This window comes from Cygnus atratus, chromosome 2, assembly GCF_013377495.2.
Source record: "Cygnus atratus isolate AKBS03 ecotype Queensland, Australia chromosome 2, CAtr_DNAZoo_HiC_assembly, whole genome shotgun sequence".
NCBI lineage: Eukaryota > Metazoa > Chordata > Aves > Anseriformes > Anatidae > Cygnus > Cygnus atratus.
Window position 1 is genome coordinate 28,529,206 of NC_066363.1, and position 15,342 is coordinate 28,544,547.

At 34.1% G+C, this 15,342-nt stretch overlaps 1 protein-coding gene across 2 annotated transcripts in view; it reads left to right on the top strand.

Moving 5' to 3' along the window:
- TMEM106B (transmembrane protein 106B) overlaps positions 1-15,342 on the top strand; it is a 1,075,577-nt gene that overhangs the window by 336,967 nt on the left and 723,268 nt on the right. The window lies entirely within an intron of this gene.

The window sequence follows — 15,342 nt, forward strand, 5'->3', positions numbered from 1 at the left end:
ATTGGCCCTTTGATTCTTGCTATTACACAATTGTTGGGAGATTTACTATATGGGGTATGCTCTGTACAACTAACACGTTGCAGCATACTTGTCGATCTACTTACTGGCAGAGTAAGAGCTTTATATTTGACATAACTGAAAGTTCTGAGTAAAAATAGATTTTAGAAAATTCCCAGCTGAGCTTTAGTATCAATTTTCAGGAAGCAAAAATACAACTTTACACCAAGCAAGACTAGTTGAAATGGAGGTAGTTTAGCTCACAATGGTTTGTAATATACTGATTACCCTGCCTGCAACCTCTGAATGGATAGTATGAAGATTTGATAGCAAACCTAGAAATTACTTTTGCTAAATAGAAAAATGGAGAAAGGAAAAAAAAAAAAAAAAGTTGGATACTGCAGAGCATCATAGTTGTTGCAATTTATCATCAGAATTCATAGCAGTCATTCTGGCTGATTTCCACAAGTTTTCATAGCACTAGAACTGGGGGAAGGTGGGGGAGATGAGGAGAGAAAGTATTTACTTAATATTTAATTACAAAAAATGTATTGAATATTGTCAAAATATTTGACAGGTTTTATGAATGGGTAAATAATGGGACAAATGGGAAACATTAGCAAAATAGCATAAAATATTATTAGAACAATAGAAAATCATCTTGACCACAACAGCAAACACAAGTTTGTTGAAAATCTATACAGAAAAGGACAGAAAATAAGATTTTCTCCAGAGTCTACACTCTTTCCACCAATTTTACATGTTTTACTTCAAATATAGACACTGGGCATTTATTTAAATTACATTTTTTTCTTTTTACTCTGTTAAAATATTTTAATCAGCAAGAAGGAAAATTACATGAAAAATATTAAATATGTCCTTGACACAGGAATTAGGCATGATTCAGAGAGAACCAGGAAATATTTCTATTATGTTAAAATAGAAATTCACATCTACTCCTTCCTAACTTATACTTTGGAAGTGGATGTGAACAGAAAGAAAAGAGACAGAAATTCTCTAGTGAATGGTAATATTTTGGAAGTTAAATGTGTTTGTATATATACACACATACACAGATAAACATATAAATATAGATATATATGTATACACAATCTCCATCTTCTATTTTTATTTAATATTATGCAAAATAACCACCTTGCTCCCTCAGCAGTATTTGTGCTCTTTAAACCCTGAACTCTGTTCTAAAGCTGTTTCATGTTTGTTTTCAAAGACTTCTTGTAAAATATTGGAGGGTTTTTTTTGATTGTAAAAATAAGAAACTACCTTTCCATTTGGGTTAGAACTGAGATGAAATGAGGAATGGCTGCCACCAAGCAGAAAATTTGCTCACTTTATGTGTGCCAGTTAATTACGACACTTCAGAGGCGCTTCTGAAAGGATAAGGCAAGCTGCATAAATTTAGCTGTAATCCAGGCAGGCAAAACTAATTTGCAGGGGATGGCCTTATCTAGCTGCTGCAGCTTTCTCAGAAAATTAACCTTGGATATTTGGGCCCAATTCAGAAAGTGTTTGATTTTTTTTTCCTTCCCTGCTCAACATAAGAGAATTTTAAATTCAATACAATACCTGACTTTTAAGAGGCACTATGAATGCTGTAGGCAGTTCAGAGTTATTACTGACAAGCCAAAATATATATTTATATACGTACATATATGATTGTCCTTCATGCCCATTATCCTGCCTTGTATGTGCATCACAGGGTTTATCACCATATGTATGAAGCCGGGGGGGTAAGGGGGTTCTTTGGATTAACAGAAGATGCAGCTCATTTTAATGTACTTAGAAAAATTCATCAAAGTTCATTGCAGAATAAGTCATGCATACTGACTTGTTCATTCCAGTGGAAGTGAAGAAATCCCCATAAAAATAGAAGTTTAATGAAGTGTTGGAGCAAAGTCCTGCCTGTCATTCCAATTACCACTGATTTAGAATTTTCCTTGATACACAATTATTAATTGCTCTTACTCAGCACAATTAAAAGTTTACCTTAGATTTCACCAGCTTCACCGGTGAAAGATTTAATTAACAAATATTGCCAAATCCACCTTAAAAGCTTTGGGCAAAATATGAAGTACAAGAAGTGCTACTGGCTTCTTAGCATTTTGCAACCTATTTAGTTAAGACTGAATTTTGTTTTACCTAACAGCATTAATCACATGTATGTCCCTCCTTTTGCCCAGCCAATAATCATTGTAGGAAAACATGAAAGGAAAACATGAACTCATACAATATTTTTTTTCTGTAATTTAAGTGGTTTGAAAACCCTGGATGGTTTCTAGACAACGCAATTTTTTTATATTTGTTCTAAAAGACAGACTGAGCACCCAAAAATATATCAAAGATTATTTGGAAAAAATAAAATCAATAATTTTAAGAGGATTCCTCTTACTTCTCTCCTATTTTCAAGGTGGTAGGTATCTCCTTTAGAGCCATTCACTCCAGCCTAAGCTTGATCACTAAAACGGGACCACAGAAATGTAATTAATACCTTTTAGGTTATTTCACTGACTTCTGTCTTCACTGACAAGATGCCTAAATTTAAGACAGCCAAAATCATATTAAATTAATCTAACCTACAGTTAAAGCCCATTAACTCTTTTGATGTTCAGCAGTATGTTAATGATGAGAATCTTTTAAATACATGCTCAGTTGCCACTCCATTTTGATTAGGCCCTTGAAAATACAGCTAGCTTTCAAAAGGACCTATACATCTTATGTACATAATTCTGAATATTCTGATTTGGTGTAGAAAATTGCATGGCAGTGCAACCCTCATTCTTGCTGTGAATTTTGCCAGATTTTAACAACCAAGGGCTACTTGTGATCAAGGAAACACAGGCTAATTTAGCACCCCCCTTCTTCTCATCCAGCTTCAGTATGCCCCAAGATACCTTTTACTCTTGCATTATGTCAGTACAATTTTATGTTAGTGTCAAGTTAATGAGTAGCTGCCACTTAGTTGATGCCAATTTTTGCCTTCAAAGCGATGGTAAGATTACATGTCAATCAAGATAAATGTCAACATAACCATTCTATAATAATAATAATAATAAAACTGTTGTTTCATTATTGTAATCTTCACCATCATTAATATTTTTATTCTTATTTTTTTACTTAATTTACTTAATTTTTTACCACTACAAAAATAACAGCAATGTGCTTCTTACCATCCATTCATGCAGGAAAGTCCAACTCTTGCTCAGCAGAACTTCAATTGGAAGAGATATACAGCATATGAAAGACAGAAAGCTGACAGTTAAATGTAAAGTTAAAAACAGATTTTTTTAGGGAGTAGTAAATAGGTTCAAATTTAAAAGTTCATCCTCACATTCAAGTAAACGTGAAAAGTAGTAAACCTGCAGTATAAAGAAAATTAATTACTAACTAAATTAACTAAACTATTAACAGAGAGAATAAAATGAAAATTGACCAAAACTAGCAACACACAGCAAACTTTCTAGTTTGAAGATATTTTATAAAATTGTATTGTAAATATCACAGTATATAATATTCTAAAGAAGAGTTTAAACTGCTTCCATTTCTGAATAAAAGTATTCTTCCTCTCTGAAGTTTTATAATAATGTTAGTCAATGTATCTCTTCAATGTAAAAATATTTCACTCGGGACAAGTAACAAACAGAGCCAAGCTACAAGAGATGGAAAGATCTTGATCTTCACAATTTTGTTGCTTGTCTTTATCAGATGCTCACAGAGATACTCATTAAGCAAATGTTTAACCTGCCAATTTTTGTTATACTGGAACAAAACCAAACAAACAAACAAAGACATAGAGACAGATATTCAGCTATAGTGGGAATATTACTATTACTGTCCCGTAGAATGCAGTTCATCACGCATGCTTGAAGGAGTTAACAGCAAATTATCATTGCTAGCATTTACTCAGATTTTACCCCTTCTGTGTGTAAAATGGTTTCTATTAGGTGGTCAGGCGACTATTATGGATAGATGGACTAAGTAGGTATTTCCAGATTTATGCAGAAGTTAAAACAAGGATCTATACAAATTTCCCTGTCCTACAGTAATTTACCTGTTTCCTTTATGCGGAAATTCCTACACTTTTACATGTACAGAATGGTCTTGAAATATTTTTCCATATTGCTAAGTATTACACTCACTTCAATAATGCTAGGTATCTCCTAAGATATATATGTAGATTTATGTGACAGTCAATGGAAAGAAAGAAGCATCTCCAGTGATATGTGCTCTCTGAGATATACATCTTGTAGTAGGTTTATGAATTTTCTGTGAAGATACTGTTTTTAATTTATCTTGTAGACTGCTGAATTAGGCAGATTGAATGATATCTTAAATATTCTGTCTTTGTATTTTGTTATGTGTTGATATCTGAAACATGACATTTTTCTGTTAGTCAATCCTCACCAAACTGAATCCCAGATGAAAGAATTCCACAAAGTATTTTGAATACGTACCCAGTCTAGTATGATCACAGCTGATTGTATGTCTTCATTACTGGAGTCTTCAAGAATCATGATTCTGTATTTTCTTCTGCATTGTGACTTCTCAGCATGAAATGGCATAATAATACCATAGACATCTAATGTAAATGATAGTATTAGTCACTAAAACCAATGGGCCCAGCTGATAAACAATATTTGTTAGAATTTGGAACCACTAACATGGTGTTTTTCATTTTCTAAGAAAGGAGATGATCTATAAAATCATATGTATCTCCAAACACATGGTGGTATGTCATCTGGTAAATTCAAAAATATAGCTGGAAAACACTGGGAAGTGCAGCTAATGTAAGGAAAAATTGTCTTAGCTGTAACTGCCCACAGACGAAACTTGTAGTCTTGAATATTTCCATTTTGTTGGGATTTTCACCTTCTTGAAGTGGTAGAGAAGAGCTTTTAATTTAAAATATCGACATTGATTTTATTGTTTAAATGTGCTCAAAAATCGTGAAATAGGAGTCTCCATGAACTGGCTCTGATTTAATACATCCAAAAGATTTCCAATGCTCTTAAGTACAGACCTGGGTAAAAGAAGCATTCAGAAGCAAAAAGGAGAGTCAGAAAAATAACAGTGGAAATAGATTCAGTATAGTCAAGTTTGTACAAAGACACCTCAGGGAGAAGAGAAGGAGGCTAACAATACAGGTCTGTGAAGATTCTGCTCAGTACTTCAGTCAGGGCAGAGATCCAAAAAATAAGATGGTATCCAAATGGCAAGAGCAAAACAAAAACAACTTAGATTTGATGTAAGACATTGTTACATATAACTCTAAATGCTTTTAAAGGGTGAAGCCAAATTGTAGGGGCAAACAGTATAAAACAGCGCAAAAATTAAAGGCCAATTCTTAGAAAAACCAAGAACCTGCAGCTGCAGCTTGTGCAAATGGTTTTCATTGTACTGTTCTCATACTTATTCTTTCATATCACGTATACAATTCCTTTCAAATTCCCTCTCTGTGCATCTTGCTTATGTGGATTTCCCAAAAGGTAAACAATGCTTGGCATTTATTAAACCAATAAGCTAGCAAATAGCAATGATAGGTTTTATTCTTTATCTCTAACTCTTTTTGTCTAATGGCAGAAAGAAGCAAACTGAACAAAGCACCTACTTATTATTCTTGATTCAAATTTTCCTTCTTCTATTTCTTTTTCCACATTGCAATACTGAGAACTTCCAGTGGAATTCCATATTCAAGGAATGCATATGCCATCAATATTTCTCAGAAATAATATGAAAATACAAGATTTTCTTTATTTTTCCCATCCAATAATTATAAATCCAACCATCATTTCCACTAATATTTTCCTTTCAAATTAGATCTATTCTATTTCCAGCAAGTCCTTTACACACACTTTTTGCATGCATTCTTTTCTATCACTCAGATAGACTAGTGTGTGGTAAAGGCAGTTTTGCTAATGAGATGTCAAAACACCAAGTGGTTAGTTTTTAATTTAGCCCAAGGTAGAATGCTGTAGTTTAGAGCCAGTGATCCATTACTAAATTCGATTTCCCAACTGTTTAATTAATTTACGTATACAATATAATTATATTTAATTTGATATGCACATTCAAGATACAATGTGCTTAACCATTTCTAACTAAAATTCCAAAAAGTCTACTAAAAATTACTAACAGCATATTTTTCTTCAGTGGAACTATCTATTAGGTTTGCAGAAAACCTAAATATATATACATTTCTAAGAAAAAATGCAGAAGATAATAACTTTTAAAACCCACTTTTGGATTTTGACTTTGGGTTAAAATTAGACATGTTGTGGTCATCAAAATGAACCTTCAGGATGCTGGAAAAACAATAGAAAGCAATTTCTATGTTCACTATGTGTTGCAGTCTCATGAAGAGTTTTGGTTCTACGCTTTGGGACAATGAAGGAAAAAAGGATGGTTTTGTATAGGATTAACCACAAGTAAAATAGTGAATAATAAAAGGAAATTCCAAGGCAGGTTGTGTGCTAGAAAATAAAACCATGTAAAGTTATGAAAGTAACCAAAGAATCAGTGTGGGTCTATTTTTGTGGGCAAAGGATGCCTGTTATGTCCTGGGAATGTAATCTTAACTAATATGAAATATAGTTTGTGTTACAGTAAAGTTTCCCACCAAACTTGGGACTCATGTCTTGCACACATCTACTATTACACAGTCTTTACTACAGAACTTACTTTCTGAGTAAACACAGTAAGACCAGAGGGACGAACACACTAATCATAAGCCTCACACTTTGACTATAGTGAAAAAGATTAAATCCTCATCTTGGTTGCCTTACCTACAGGAGCATGCTTTCCCTTTCCAGAAGAGGAGGCAAAAATTACAAAGGAACAACCTGGAAATATGATTTCTACAGCCTCTCCCTCCACAAAATGAAGAATTAGAAATATTCAGAAAAGAAAATCCAGACTGTCTGTTTTAGTTGACATAACACTGCAAATGGCAATGTCATCACACTCATATATCAAGCAAGATGAGCACAGCCTATTTAGTGCTAACCCAGGAATTCACATTGTTTAATGGGCATCAAGAAGGGCACATTTCATTCAGATGCCTTCTCCTGAGTGATACATAAAAGGTTTTACAAGTCACAGAGACTTGGCCAAGTTCCACACTAAAACATTAGCTAAAAGCAGTAATTGCGGAGTCAATTGAATGCATTATTCTTCAATTCTTGGTCAGCATAGGGTATCTATATTACGGTATGCCTTAGAGATTTCCTGTTACTAGTATTTGTTCAACTGTTCAGTGGAGAAACAATGTAAGATCAAGATGATTTGAAGTCGGATTCATCGCACCTAGCTTTAGACATTTAAAAGTTAGACATCTAAGTCTGAACTGGAGAGAGACAGGCACCTCTAGAGGGCAATTCATTTGACCTATCTCAGATTCCTATTTTAGTCAGAGATGAATCACCCTCCAGAGATGCCTAGATTTCTCTATTGACTATAGAGAGAGCCTAGGGCAAGTAGTTCAGTACTAGACTTCTGAGTTTCAGACACGTAATTTAGAAGAGATATATCTCCCTCACTGTAGTCGTAAGGTTCGGTTTCCACAGTTAATCACTCATGCTGTTTTCAGATTCACAAAATATCCAAGAACTCATCTCTAAGTATTCCTCATTTGCTCTTTTTAATTTTTATTTTGGGTTGTTGGTTTCTTCTCAAGCACTTACTGCCTTTACTTTTGACTCATTTTCTCATTAAAATTATTCACTAATCGGAGGTTCATTGTAACTTCTCCATATTTCACCTCCCAAAACAGATGCCTTAGTGATAACAGCCAGAGTACATTATATAATTACTATGCTTCATCCAGCTGTTACTCATTCTTAGGATTTTATTTCCTCAGATGTCTGAAGCCTTAGTTTTCAGGCCTCCAAGATGGAAATAAATTAATAGTCTTTCTCTATTTAGTCAGTGATTTAATAAGATTATTCATTCAGTATTTTATAGATTATGAATTAAATCCTTATAACTGATCCCAAACATTCAGAAAACCATGGGTTATGGAACTAGTGCTTGATTTGGATTTTAATTTGTTCTGAACTAAAGAGGCCTGACATTCTTCTCAGACTGATTTTATACTATTGTAACTCCACTGACTTTAGTAAAAGCTTTCCAGACAACAAAAATGAGAGCAAAAATAACCCTAGGTTTTCACTAGACAGGAAATGGTTGCAGATGTTTTACATTAATTATTAATTATCTTTGTATTCTCAACCAATTAACTTAATTAAATCATTTTATTAAACAGTGCTTAGATTTAAAAAAAAAAAAATGGTAGACATTTCAGCAGTTATTCTCTAAGAGCAACACAGATTTTTGATGTTCTTTTCTCTTTGACCAGTAAAAAAACTCTTGGTTAATCAACTTTTTCACATAGCTGTTAATTGATACAAACAGCAGCTTATGTTCCCTCAGCATGTTTTAAACAAGCATCCAGCATGTCTTGAAAGTCTTAAACAAATCATGAATTCTTTTATTAAAATATATATGCATATATTTTAACATCACTTCAGTTACTCCAAACATTTAAAGAGAGGATTCTTAATATAAAAGTATTATAATACAGAGTGAGTGCAATCAGCATAAAAATAATTTGACAGCCTTCCACATTGCTGAGTAAATGAGGCATAACCTTGAATATGAAACTCAGAGACTGGTTATTTCTTTAGACTATATTAGAGATTTTATGACACTTCCTGTGGGAGAGGGAAACTGTTCAAGAAAGTTTATCACATCTCCCATAGGCACAGCAATCTTTTCTTATTTATGCTTAGATTATCATCATGAGCAGGTGTTTCTCATTCTCTGTGGGAGTCAGAATTCCAATAACAGAAGTACAGTTTGTGTGAAGATGAAAGTGCTGGAAATGTTTTTTTCCAATAACATATATGAACTTGACTGTGTCTTTTAGTGTCTACTGTTTCATGTCCTATTGTTTATACTACAGGTTTAATTCTACAAGTGTTGGACACTTTTCAAGTACAGATGACTTGTTCCACCAATGGACTTTCGAAATCAGCAACAAAAGTTGATTGCCAACAGGAGGCTTTCCCATGACTTCACAACTTCCCTCTTTGGATGCATTGAGTGCTTACAACAAACACTTAGCAGCCACAAGGCCAAGACTTCCCATATGTTTCTGTTTTAGAGAAGTGCACTGGACTTGGAAAAGTTATAAATTTGTAATAACTATTTACACATGTATGCACACTCCAATTAATTATAAATGTGTAAATAAATACCACATATATTTAACAAGATTGTGATAATTCTACATTTAATAAGGCTTTCTAGATTTCACCAAAATAAGAATTGTCTAGCAGCAAACTGTTAAGGAATGGCAGATCAAGAAAAGGTGTCTCCAGGATAAGCTGAAAGGACTGTGGACCATTTTAAAGGAACACCATCAGGGTCAGCAGTTAATTGTTGGGAAAACAAGCTAAGTAAATATGAAGAAATTAAATCTGAGAGAAAGTTATATATTTAAGTAAAACAGACTTATGCCTAGTTTTCTTGTTCTTTAAAAACTTCAATTCTGTTTATATATTTTCTAGTAATAGTCATAGTGTGGATGAAAAGTCCTGCAAACAGAGGTTGGAGTGCTTCTTTCCAGATGAGTCCCCAAACTACAGAATTACAATCCTCTCTCTCTCTAGACATTGGTAATGCTTCAGGAAAAAAATGGCAATTAACTAGTATCTCACTCCAACAACAGTCTGATTATCTCCTAGCAGATTACAGTTCAGGATTTCAAACCAAGAGGATTTGGAGTCTGTTTCCTAATTTCTGAACAGGTACATTTAAGGACTAGTCATCTTATTTAAAGGGCAAAAGAAGGAAGCACATCCACAATAACCCCATTTAAAATTATATTTTAGAAGAGCCTAGCTGTATTGTGCACAGCCTGATCTTTTAGTTTACATTAAGTACATTTTGTTCAGCCATATTTTTACCTGTGTTTTTACCTTTTTTTGAATTCCTAAATACAGTTCTCAATTAAGTGCAAGCATGAAAGCAACAGCAGGAGTTTGGAATGGAACAGAAAAATATCAGTCTTCACTCAGCGTTGGTTGAGGTTATAGACATCGTCACCTCAGGAAGTTGTAGAAGTTGAAAGTTTTACATTGAAGCTTTTTTAAGCTTCTCTTTTATCCGTTTACACCTAGATCCTAGGCCAGATGGTTTGAGCAGTGTATCTATTTCATACAGTAAAATAAAATGTAATTCAGTTGAGCTAAATTACAAGACCCAGTCTAAAAGCTTGGAATTTGAAGACACTCAGCACAGCTATGGAAATAAAGTTAGAAATTTGAAATGATTTTATTCAGCAACGAGATAACAATGTTCAGCTTTCTGAACAAATCTGCAGAAGGGCTTAGTCTGGTTGAAATAATTCAGGTTAGATTTCCCAAGTACAGACAAAAAACAAATATGAAAGATATAAAAAATTCCAGTTCAGGGGAAAAAGGAATGAGGAAACTATCCAGAAAGTAGAAAGACCAGAGTAACAGTGTTGTGACAGTGACAAAATGAAGCAGTATTTATGAACCATTGCATTTTCACTTATTAGTAGAAGAGGAACGAAAAATCTAAAAAGACTTGTCATTGCTTCAGCTTGCCATTTTAAATGTGATAATTGTACAGTAATTTATCACTGTCTCACAATTAAAAGTAAATCAAAGTGAATTTATACTCTGAACACAAATGTGTCAGAATTCTACATCAAGCAATTCCTTTTTCATTAGATGGAAGCAGATGACAGCAAGCTCGCTAACAGGAACCTACCTAAGACAAAAGTACCAAAAGAACATGGAAATGTGAGTTTATTATCAGGAAATATATTATTTCTATGAATTTATCATTAATTTTATGGCACTTCTAGCTTCTATTCCATCAGAACACTTTGAAAGTTGGATGAGTCAGGAAACTAAATGTCTACTCCTTATCCCTCTCACACTTTTTTGAGGCTTCCTGGTGCATCATAGGTTGTTGTCAACTTGCATGTTTTACTTAAATATTTATTTTACCAGAGTCCTTAGACTTCGACTAGAAGACACTACACAAATGAAAAAGTAATCCCAAAGAAAGAGTAAGAAGTTAGAAAGGAAGGGAAACACTAGTAAAAAACAGCATGTGTGTTGTGTAGTGGCCCACATATGGGATCATCCCAAACAAAAAAAAAAGACTTGAATACTAAAAATACTTCCTTTCATAGTTCATTTATATACTATACATAGGTCTGGCATGGATTTTAGGACTGCTTTAGGAATACTAAAATCAAATGGCAGTCCTCACCTCAGACTAAGCTATAGGTGCAATAGGTCAGTCAAGTCCACACAAATCTGGTGAAGATCTTCACACAACATTTGAATATATACATATATATTTACGCATGAGTAAATATACATGTGTGTATATTTAAAGATGATTCAGAACACTTTTCTAGTCTTTTCTTTTTCTTTTTTAACATCAGTATGACCTCACAAAGGAATGTCTTTGGTTTCAGTGCTTAACAATCGGTCAATGTAGACTGAATGACTAAAACAAATACCTAATCTGCTATTTGTCTCTTCTGAGAAGGAAAGAAATTTAACATAATAGGAGACTCAAACAGTTCAATCAAGCAATATTTCAAGTTAATAAAATGAGCTCAGAATTTCTTTTCTACAGTTTCTCACAGCCCCCCTTCCTATTAAGCATTTGTGGACTCTAAGTTATTATTATTATTATTATATTATACTAGGCACAACATGTCTATGAACATTAGCTGGAGTATACACTAATCATGCAATGCTCTTCCCCTTTCCAAAAGTTGTAGGAGCCACATAGTAACCTCTTTACCCCACCCCCTCACCTCCCAAATATAAGAATCTTTGTGCTTTAGAAAATGCACAGGAGCAGAAGTGCTAAGCATTTGGAACTGTAATCATAGTCAAAATATTGTTACCATCTAATAATGCTGTATCACAAGGCAGCATAAACGCTAGCATGATGTCTTTGCAGGAGAGATTCTGATCTGAGCCCTGTGCATACCGTCTTGGTACTGCCTTCTGGTGAGATGTCTGTTTCAGGTCCCACATCCAGTTTTCAGCTCATTTCTTCTCCTGCCTTGCCAAGACCTGCATTAGGTGCCTTATTTACACGTATTCTGAAAAAGAAAAAAAAAAAAAAAAGGACCAACCATCTCAATTTGGGCACCAAAAATTATTCAACAAAATGACATTTCCTTTTGTTAGGTGTAAGGTATGAAAACAAATCCACTGCTGTTTGTGCAGCAATCCTGTGTTGTGATAGTAAGCATCATAAAAGTGCCCATGAAGAAATTATTTCTGTGTTCAGTGAATTATTTCTGTGTTCAATGAAGATCTTCTATGTAAGAAAAACGTCTAGAGACCTCACACTAACTGCTGGCAACATGGAAGAAAAATAATATCTACCCTTACAGTGACCTTCAGGTCTCATCTTGTTGAGGTGGGGAAAAGGGGCAAAAAGGTAAAAAGGTAAGGGATGAAATCTGGCCTGAGAAAGGTAGGAGTGTATGGAGTTACCTAGTGGAGTGAGGTAGGGTTGGAGTTTTCAGATGTATTATAAGTAGTGTCAGAGAATACGTAACAGGGCATGGAGTAGCGGAGATCTAATGTGGTATGCAGAAGCAGCCCAAAATAAGTCTGAAAGCTGCTGTCTCCCAATCAGACTGAGCCTGGCATTTCTTTCCAAAGCATAGAAAAGCTTTTGATGGCTCATAGTATGTAAGTACATACTAGAACATCTACTGACTTTATGCAATGCTATTGTTGCAGGCAGCTGTGAAGTGCAATAATTGTCCCTGCCCCAGGTTAGAATTAGCCTATATACTGAACCCACCAGGGGACTCTGGGGACAAAGCCTGTAAAATCACAGAACAACAAAAAAAAAAACTTTAAAAAGCTGCACCTGACAAAGTTACCTTAAATCTGGTATTTCTTAACTCTTGACTGTCTAACCAGCAATCTTAGCATTCTTAATTACTCTTTCCTATGTGGCTTTCGTAAAAAAACAGTGTTATTAGCTGTAACAAACTAAACATGGTAACACATTTTAGTTTTCCTTTAGTCAAATAAAGGCAGGTACATTGTATGTCAGTGTATGGGACTGATAAAACACAAAGGTTAAATGCCAAGGGTTTTTCATGTTTTTATGAAAATGTTTGGTAGGGGTATAAAGTGGGAAAGACAATGATTTATTCTCCCAACACAGGCTAACACAAACACTCTCTAAATTCCTAAAATGCAAAAGTAAGCATCCAAGCATCCTGAACAAAAAAAAAAAATATATATATATATATAAAAATAAAAAAATGTTTGTCTACATCTGTAAATGAAAAAGTAAAGAAGAGTGAAATGAGATGTGACTGCTTCTGAGCACAGGGATTTTTAGGCAATACATTCATTTTCTATAGTTGTCAGAGAAGCAAATGTTCCAGAAATATAGGAGCTGAAAAATTTTCCATCATCTCTCTTGGTGAAACAAAACCTAGCTAGAAGATGGGATTCAATGAAGTCATATTTTGACAGTGTGTGCAAGGTCATACTGCTTTTCAGTTTCAATAGCCAAACTGGGCAGCTTTTCATCTCCTTTGTCCAACGGACCTAAGCACTTCTCACTCAAATTTAACTTTGAAACTTATCATTTAAACTTATCACTGCGACTAACTGATTTGTTACTAGCAGGATGACATTTAGAGGCATCAAATTTCTAGACTACTTTGATTTACATCACATCTCCTTTCGCCTTCAGATCAACATAAACTCCTAGGTAACTCAAACAGCACTGGCCAGGTTTGGATTGGGTTTGTTTTGTTTTGTTCTGTTTTGTTATGTTTTGATTCATTTCAATTTGTGGTGGGCAATGCTGATGAAATAAAAACATCCATGAGAGGTTAAATTTCTAACAAATTTCTATCGCTACAGAGAATAAAGCCGTCTGACATCATTAGCACTCTGAAATTGCAATAGCTTTAAAAAAAATAATAATTTGAAATGTATTTTATGAGTAGCTTAAATACTTTTATTTGAATTTAAGCATAAAAACAAAATTTCAAAGGAAAAATGAAGGGTATAATTTATGTTTGAAGTGAAATGTTCCTGGAAATTCCACTTTAAGAAAAAATTTTAAATGTCAGTACTTAATATTTTACTTAATGTTTTGTACTTTTCCCCAAAGTCATCATTTAGCATGAAGCTAGAGCTACAACTTTCATTTGCTTTTCAAAAATGTTATGCTACGTTGTAATTTTTTTCATTAAATATGACCTGTGTAGATAAAATTTTACCAGTAAATGAACAATAAATGCAGAAACAAGACAGGGAATAATGTGTTTGGAGACTTTTAAAAATACACATAATTGATTATATATTGTTATTTTTTATCATACTTTACAAGGTACAAATTCTTGTCACAAGCTTTCGTTGTGATAGGAGAGAACTGCACCCTTATTTTCCCTTTTCTCAACGGCCCTCTGGCAGTATTCCTTTTATCCTGCTGGTGACCACTGCTGCAGGGATGGTAGCTCTGCTTACTCCATGGTTTTCATGGGGGAAACCTGAGATCAGATGCATAGAATTCACATGGCATTTATGAGTTATATAAGGCAATATCATGATATTTTAACTAGCTGTAAAAATCCTCTTGCAATGGGTGTTTTTTACAAATAGATCTAAATTAACAGGTAGGTTTCTAAGCTCTAGTTTTTCAGCCTCTGAAAATTTCAACTGTGAACAAAATGTACTTCAAACTTTAAAGCCATTATTGCTTATGTTTCAGTTACTTGCTAGTTTATTGAAGGACTGATTCTCCTTATTTAACTCAGGTAATTGTACTCAGAGTGAAACTGTTGAAGCATTCAAATATGGATCACTCCCATGAGCAAGGATTATGACATTCAACCTTTAGAAATTAACACACTTCTGGTCTTAGTTGTTTCCACTGTTGAAACATAAAGATAAATCCTTTTCAGAAATAAGGAAATATATTTGCCTGAAAAGAGCTATATTGTTTTAGCATGAATTTGATAGCTGTGAATAATATTCATTCTCACAGGCAATGCTAGAAACAGTGTATGCTTCACTAGGCCTGCTGCGGTATCAAAGGTGATTTAAATAGGATCACCCAGCAGCTGATAACCTCATGGGTGAGATTAGCAGCTGTTAAACCTGCAACTGATACCCAAACTGCGCTTTCTTTCTCTGCCCTTAGAATCAAAATGGCTCATTTTTTCCCCAAATCAGAAAAGGCAAAGAAAACATTCTGTCTTATTCTCTTCCTTCCAGATAACTT